The sequence below is a fragment of the Pinus tabuliformis genome, chromosome 6 (assembly GCF_031772625.1).
Source record: "Pinus tabuliformis cultivar Carrire ecotype Pingquan chromosome 6, CPIR1, whole genome shotgun sequence".
NCBI lineage: Eukaryota > Viridiplantae > Streptophyta > Pinopsida > Pinales > Pinaceae > Pinus > Pinus tabuliformis.
This window is the reverse complement of record NC_142292.1, coordinates 1,762,902,870-1,762,911,835: the sequence shown is the minus strand read 5'-3', so window position 1 is coordinate 1,762,911,835 and position 8,966 is coordinate 1,762,902,870. Positions and strand designations below refer to the sequence as shown.

General features: G+C 39.8%; 1 pseudogene; it reads right to left on the bottom strand.

Annotated features, from left to right (window-relative positions):
• Positions 1-2,991: 2,991 nt before the first annotated feature.
• LOC149265992 (selT-like protein pseudogene) lies at positions 2,992-4,522 on the bottom strand (annotated as a pseudogene).
• Between the last annotated feature and the right edge of the window lie 4,444 nt (positions 4,523-8,966).

Genomic DNA, 8,966 nt, shown 5'->3' with positions numbered 1-8,966 from the left:
GCATTTACCTCTACCTACCTACCCTAACCATTTCAACTTCTTTCTGTTCAATCAATATGAAATTTCCAATGTAACCAATCCTCTGTTTTATCTGACATTTGACTTCTTTGACTGCATCAGAGTTCAGAGCCAATATGATAGTGTGATGACCGCTGCCACTGAAATTGTCTCTGATCTTCTTTGAAAAACTGAAATACTAGAGAGTAAAACTCTTCCATGTAATCAGCTACAGGATCCCAGAATACATGATCAGCTTGTTTTTCCTTGTAACTTTCCAACTGTGCAAACTAATCTTCAACCACAGTGTTCAGTTCCTCAATCGTGAAAGAGAAAGGAACCAGCATAGTCTCCTTGCGTTCTGCCATAGAAAACTTTTGAGAATAATGATCATGATCATGAAAACTGTATGCCTGATTTTGTCCTTCTAAACCTTCAATTTCTTTTTCAAGGTCCTCAGCAAATTCATCCAAAAATCTCATCCTATCCTCTGCCTTGCAGTCAAATGATTTTAGATATGAGGATAAGGACAAAGAAAAAGATTCATTTGTTTCTTCTTTGCTATAATCATTATTCCATTGCTTAAAATCTTCAACTGAGGGAGAGTCTGCCACCAACTCTGACCTATCTATCCATTCCTCCAAAAACATAAGCCATAAGTCTTGAAATGACTTAATGGATTTGGCAGGAAAGTTTTCAACCGATTGTTTGCATTTCCCTTGAAGTGAATCATAGAATAACCTTATGCAAACATCCTCATGTTTAACTCTAAGAAGCTCAGAAAAATGACAGAAATCTGAGATATGCTTCAAGGTTAAACTCAAATCTTCACCGTTGAATTTGGGACCATTCCTTAGAAAATATGCATCCTTGGGAAAATGATTTGGGAAACCATGAATTCCTGAGAAATCTATGCATGCATACCTTGAACTAAGAATGGTAGCTTCTGGGTCCTTCATAACTCCAGTGGAATCACCATGAATGTATGAACTTTGAATTCTTCAACAATGGAGTCGCCAAGGTAGGTTTGCAGCCTCGAAAACCACTTTGAACTCCTGCTACCTTCAGAAATTCAATCTTAAAACTTCGGGAATGAGTAATCATCAGGCTCCCGGCAGACGCACCAAAATGTTATCACAAAATCGTGTACTAAGGGCTGCTACTTAGCAAGATCTCATGCAACTATTTCAAACCAGGCTTTAGACTAAGGCTTAGCCTCCTTAGTCAGAGAGGGCTCTCTCACAGATTTTTGATATGGATTAATAACAAGAAAAGATGGCTAACTCTTCAAACAGTACATGAAAATAAGCTGGTTGGAACAACAAAATAACATCTCTTCCATTGGGCTCATGGAGTCAAATACTTCTGCAGTAAACTATAAACCACTCAATCATAGAAGCCAAGGCATATAATGTTTAACACTCAAAACATCTCTCAAAAAGAACCTCAACTCATAAATATACACAGGAAGTCTGAGCACTAGGTGAATTCAGAGTGATTGCATATTTAGTGAGCTGTAAAATATATCAAGGATAATGACAAAACCACACATATTCTGAGCATTGAACACATGATGAATCTTGGGAAGAAAAAGTAATCCTTTTATTACTGTCAAAAAGTCTTTTTACATAAGCTGATAAAAACTCTGTTTTTTCATAAATCTCCAACCCCATTACATCAGAGTTTTTCACTATATATAGGAAAACCAAAACTAAAACTATCTTGAGTCTCCTCAACAAGCATGAGGGGAGAGCTCGATGATCTACCATTAATTAACCTTATCTATTTCTAAACAAACTTATTAAATACACAAGGTATTGTGCTGTAAATACATAGAGTCCCAATTACATTGAAAATCCAACTCTATCTCCTCGTATGCATGATTCTTCTTGGATCCTTGACAGCTGTACAATTTCTGTTGTGGCTGAGATATGTTGAGGAATATTCACTGAACAGGCTGGCCTCGGATGCTAGCTGTATAGATAGCTCATTAATTAGCAAAGATGAGCACCCTATTTTCACGGTCCCTGTCTTCCATTCTCCGAAAATGTAGCAGGCATGTTCCCAAATCTTTAATAACTCAAAGTATGGAACGCTGCTACCAAACACCATGTCTCCAGATGAGCTGTAGGCTGTATTGATGTACAGGTGTCTCTCTTCTAACATTCCCGGTCAAACTGTTTATTCTGCATTGAAAACATCACCTACAGCAGTTTCGTAGCGCGCTACGAAACTGCTGTGTGATTTAAAAAACACAGTCTTGTAATATGCATAATAAATTCTACTGTATCTTTAATGATCCCTGGTCCTCATCTACTTCTCTTATTTGATAAGAGATGTGCATGATCTGGAAATGAAAGCAATCAACATCAAGAACTTGTCAGCTCAATATCACTAGGGGCATAATCAGCTATCTGAAATATCTTTGAAGAACCTGAGAGTTGAGATAACTACAGTATTGGAATGAGTGTTGTGTCTTGATATAAATATAAATCCAAAACTTAGGTACCATCTGTAACATCTAAATTTATGTTCCTCTCAGAATGGCTCTGCTCACATATCTCTTTTAGCCATCATGCGAATTGGAACTGTACTAGGTAATGGTTCAGCAAGGCAATCCATAATTTTTTGCCGCAACAATGGTACAGTTTTCCCATCCCTTCCTTTTCCAGTAATCCTTCTAAAGGGCTCTGCAAGGATTGGAGTACTGTTTCTCCACACTCTTTATCAAGACATTTAAATAACTTGGCAAAACCAGGTACAAATGCTTCTCCTTTTAAGAGGTCAATCCAGTTTCTTGAGCGCGGCCATGGAGCATAAAAAAAAAAACTTCCAACCATCCATTCACTGATTTATCTCGAAAACTTTGGGACATATCCATTGCCTGGCTGTTTGCGTATCAGAAAAAACATGATCATAAGATAAACCATTCAGCATGCATTGACAAAACCTTCTACCTGAATGACTGGATTCAAAACACCCTTAAAAGGAGAACTAGCAATTGCATTTGAGGTTGGTAAGCACTGCTGAACTTTCTGAAAGCAACTCGGGACGATCTGTGCCAGTCAATTCGATGGCTGTGTGTTCTCCTATAGACTGAACTCTTACAGTGCGTCCTAAGCAGGTCTTCACTTCGGTTGTGGAACCACCCTGTTTCGCTCCCAAAGCCTGGTGTATGTAATCAATGATTCTCCAGTTGATCCGTTACATGAAACACATCCATAAACCATCGGCCATCTGAAGAAATATAGGCTTTTGAAATGATTAAATCAAGATCCGTCAAAACTTGGACTACTTTTAGTAAGATACCGTGCCTGTTAGCACTATCAACCTTCACCAAAAAACAGTCCTCGCAGGTATCATTGTCTATACAGACCATGGAAGGATGGATTCTTTGACTTAGACTCTCATATTCCGGATCAAAATAGGGCCAACATACACTCTCCATGATTAGCCAGTTGCTAATCGGTGCTCGCTTACAAAAGTTAATGGTCCAAGCCCCTGTAGGTTTCAAAAAGTACTCGCGAGGCAGCGTGCTCGAGGCTTCTCTGCCACCCGTTTGCGTGGAAAAAGAGCTCTTGTGAAGCTAGGCCACGAAGATAATGCACTACATCTCTCTCTGGCACTTCGTCAAACACTTGCGCACAAGACATAAATGCTATTCCATGAATTTGCCACCTGCCAATAATTGGTTTCACCTACAGCGGAAAGAAATCTCCACCGGCCCATTTGATAGACCTCAGCCATGATTTGAAAGCGGTGCTCCCACATAAACCTGTGTGTTGACACATATTGCTTTATAGTGTTTTGACACCTGAACGAAACACTAAATTATCCACATTTGCCTTACGTTTACATTTCTAGATCTCATACCGTTACTAGCTCATTTTCCCGCAATCACTGAAAATGATAACTGCGCCAGGCCACAGATATCGAACCAGATAACACTAGTACACAGGTTTTGCAATGATAGATCATCACATACCACTCTGACATCTACTCTCTGGTTCCAAAATCCATGTTACTAACTAACACCAATTAAAATTCCCTTCATACTAGTGCAGATATTCCCTTACAATTCACTTTCATGTCTTCAATATGTGCATTAATAATGAACCAACGTGCTTGATAAGATTCACGACATTTTCATCTATATCAGTCATCTGTAAAGCAAATGCAGAGTTAGAGCAGGCTAATATTTTGCTCCCAACGAGCTGCCAACACTTGGAAACCTATTCTCTCTTAGCTTAGAAAACACAAGATCACCATTACACATTACTTCAAAAGCCCCTGTGCCTTGAAGAAACGACTGCAATGCATTTCCAAGAAGCCAGGTAGTTGCGATAACTCCAAAGCGTTTCTGTTTCAGAGAGTAGTACCAAGGAGGAGGTGCTGTGTATCCCAGTCTAGGAAAAATGTGATCCCCTGCAGTAATAAACACAATGCTGCCTATCTGTAACACTGGCACAAACTTGCTGAGCACGCGCTTCGGTAATGGTGGGGGGGTAATTTGAAAGTTCCACATCAACTCCAGGAAATGCGCTCTCTAACATTTTCTTTGACTGGAATCAATAGGCTGGCCCTTCCATAAAGGAAAGCTGAAACTTTTTCAAGATTGAGAAGTTCAAATGACAAATATAATGACTGTATAAAAATCAATTTTTCAACATGAAGTCTTGCTCCTGTGAAACAGTCATCAACAATTTTGCAAATGTCTTGATCTAGCTTTGCTACATCTACCGGAATTGTAAGGTCAATTTCCTTGAGACCGAAGTAAAAAGTGTTCACCGAAGTATTAGGCAAAACATCACCAGGATTTACCATAATGCCCTCAGCCACAAAAGAAGTAATTATTAAACATGATTCCTCTTGAAGATTAATCTTAATGAGCTGCAACTGAACAACTGTTTGTGATGGACCAAAAAGGCTCTGGTGTGGCTCTAAACACTGCAGTGTCAATAGTAGTAAGCACCATTCGGGCAGGAACCTTATCATCAAAATTTAGTATATGAACCTTCTGCTGAAAGCTCGAGCCAATCCCCAATTTCGTAGCGCGCTACGAAACCGCCTAAACATGTAGCGCTGCGAAACTGCTAAAAGAATTCAGGCGCTGTGAAAACACCCTGTCTTTAAGCTAGGCTAAAAAATTTTGGCAACAGAATTTTCAGTGATAACACTATCCATGACCAGGATGAAGCTTGGGTGAAACTAAGTGGAGGTCCGAACCGACTGATGTTGAAAAATCAGTGGATGAGTTATGGTTAGGGGTGAAATGCCACTCGAACCCAGAGCTAGCTGGTTCTCCCTAAAATGCGTTGAGGTGCAATAGTTGACTGGACCATCTAGGGGTAAAGCACTGTTTTGGTACGGGCCACGAGAGCGGTACCAAATCGAGGCAAACTTTGAATACTAGATTACCACATTAAAAGGGGTTAAGGGTCATCCAGTGAGACGATGGGGGATAAGCTTCATCGTCGAGAGGGGAACAACCTAGATCACCAGCTAAGGCCCCTAAATGACCGCTCAGTGATGAAGGAAGTACGAGTGCAAAGACAGCCAGGAGGTTTGCCTAGAAGCAGCCAACCGTGAAAGAATGCGTAATAACTCACTGATCGAGCACTCGTGTGCCGAAGATGAACGGACTAAGCGATCTGCCGAAGCTGTGGGATGTAAAAATACATCGTCGAGAAAATAGTGGCAATTCTACAGAAGTATTTTTCTTGGTTGAACCTTCGATGGGATGTCGGGGAGTACTTCATATCCTGCATTGTCTACTCCATTGCTAAATCGACGATCAAGAATCAATACCTATTTACTCCTCTACCTACTCCCAGTCGTCCTTGGGAATCCATATCCATGGATTACATTTAGGTCCTTCCTTCTACTAAGCATGGCAATGACTATGTTTTCGTGGTCATCGACAGATTCTCTAAGATGGCCATTCTAGCGGCCTACAAAAAGAGTATCACTGCAAAATCCACCACTAATCTCTTCTTTGAATGAGTGTGGGTACACTTTGTGATCCCACGATCTATTATCTCAAATTGGGACAACAGGTTTCTAAGTACATTTTGGTCAAGCCTCTTGTCAATGTTGGATACCAAGCTCATTAAGTCTTGACCTTCCACCCCGAAATTGATGTCCAAACAGAGGTCATCAACAGGATGATCGCGTATATTCTACCCATGTACAACTCGAAGCATCCTTTCACATGGGATGAAAGCCTCCCCTATGTCCAACATAACTACAACAAAGCTCTCCATAGCTCAACTAGTCACAACCCCTTTCAAGTGGGGTTGGAATTCCAATCATTATGTCCCATTGATGTAGCCATATCATTTGTAACTACTTAGGTAGATTCGACTCATGTCCAGTCTATATTTGATAGGGCTAATAGCTTCATTGAGCTCATTTAGCACATCCACTAGTAGGTCCATGACATATTGGGCAAAGCTAATGCTAAGTACAAGCAGTGTCATGATCATCATTAGGTGCCACACAATTTCTAGGTGGGTGACAAAGTTTGGTTACATTTGGAGAAAGAGCACCTCAATGGGCCTAACCGCAAGCTTCGTCTGCTCCGATATGAGCCATACACCATCACCAAGGTTGTAGGATACAATGTCTTCGAGCTCAACATCCCACCATTCCTTGTCCTACACCCAGTGTTCAATGTGTACCACCTTTAGCCATACTTTCCACCAATACTAGACACATTAGACATTGTATAACATCTCACACCAACTGAGCTAAACCTAGACTACATGGAACATGCCATAACTAATCAGATCATGGACATGCAAAGTAAGTGTTGGCTTATATGGGCCTAACCTAGGTTTGGAAGAATTACTTAGCCAAACAAATCCTGTAGCTACTAGCCCTTTCGGCAACAGCCTACGGAGCACGGACTGAGGTCTCACCCGAGGTAGCAGGGGAGGGTGTTGGAACCAGGTTTCCGTACCCTTGCAATGTCTAGATGTGGTTTAGAGGGTTCGCACACTGTGCTTATAGCTTCACGCTGCTCTATGTTTGTGCAGATCCAGACTATCTTTTACACTCTATTAGCGCACCGGTTACAGATCTAGTCTATTGGGTGAACTATTGTAATTCAATTCTATTTAGTAGAGTATTTAAGCAAATATTTAACACACTTAACCAATTTGCATATTTAACTCAGGTTCACATGCATTAATCTTGGAAGCCAGTTGTTTGGTCAATTTAGTGTGTCCTAAATTGCTATAAAAAATGTCAATCTGGGAGTTGTAAACTGATGACGTGAAGTGCACTGTATGTGCAAGATAACTATTTTCTTATTCTTTTGTCATTTTTGAGTTTGTTTTTGGGTTTATCTTCTGTGGATTCCCTAGTGTGAGATGGCGAAATTGAAAGTTAAGTGTGGATGGTAATGGTGATTTCTACAATGATTTTCCAAACTTTAAAGTTCTCAAAAGAAGGTTTCAAACTGACTGTAATGAAATCAATTCTCAAAAGGAAATGAAAATGTATCAAAAAAGTGAACTAGTGACAATGGCCCAGTATCCTTACTGTTGTAAAAAGAAAATAAAAACTGAACTTAAAGCAACTCAAAGACTGAAAGCAAAGCAAACTAAATCACACTACTTCAACCCACATTCTGACCCTTCACCTTTCGACTCGCTCCGGCTATAGGAAGTAATCATAAACAAGCTGAGTAATATGATATCTAAATTGCAGGAAATCAAATTGCATAAAAGGAAACTAAGATTTCACTACTCATTCATGTTTCAATTCTTGAAAATGACATAAGCAATTCAATCTCTAACTTACAGGAAAGCAAACTAAATCATACTACAACAAGTAATATTCTGACTCCTCATTAATTGAGTCGCTTGGCTATAGAAAGGAAATCATAAACATATGAGTAATATGATGTCTAAGTAGTAGAAAATTAAATAAGCAAAGAAAAACTGAAAGAAATGACAATGCTAGAATTAAAATTCAGTAAATGAAAATCAGCAGAAAGGACAAGATTATCTCATGTCAGTAGTTATTAAAAATATGTAAATTTGCCCGGGCTGCCTATAAAAACCTGTAAGAAAAGCACTGATCAGCTAACAGTTATAAGAAAACATAAAGGAAAATATGAACAGCAGTGAATCATGAATATCAAAACAGCGTATTATATACAAGCTAATGATTATAAAAGCAGAAACATAATGAAAGCAAGTAAGAAACTATACAGAGCTTTGGTGTACAGGGGCCCTCTGCAACCTCAGCCAGTCAATACTCAGTCACAAATCGAATTCAGGAATGCGGTCTTCTCATATATTAAAGTGCAGTAATAAGACAAAGTAAAGCACAGTATAGTGGGATTATAATCACAGTCAAAATTACATCTAAAAAGCTAACTATCCAGTGTATACCAACGCGCTATTTATAAGTGAAAATGCTGCAACTAATTCCTAGATTCTATGCTGCCAACTACGCTGCCAAAGAGACACGTAAATCTCCACGGCCTGAGATCTAGCATTATGGTCATCATGACAGTTAAATCCATGGAGTGGTGGCTGCTCGATTCAATTCACGGGTTGATCTACAGGTGTGCCAATATCTCCGGAAATTGAGGATCGTGCCACACAAACCTTCACGTGGGCAAAACAGAGTCGTGCCATCGCAAAACTCCTTGTTTGGCCCTTCCTTTAACCGTCGTTGACCATGACCGTTTATGAGTGATTTGGCTGAACTGAGGGGACACGCTCCATGTACATGTCACTTGTAGCTTGTCCATGTGGCCGGTTTCTCCATTGGACACATGTAACATATCTTTTAACAAAATGACTGCGGAAACTAGAGCTGGCTGCGGAAACCTGTGCTGGCTGCGGAAACTGACAAGTTTCTGCAGCTGCTTGAACAAAAATCTAAATCAAACAACAGTCATAAACATAGTTAGGAAACCATTTCATAAGCTCTTTTTAGACTAATATGCAATG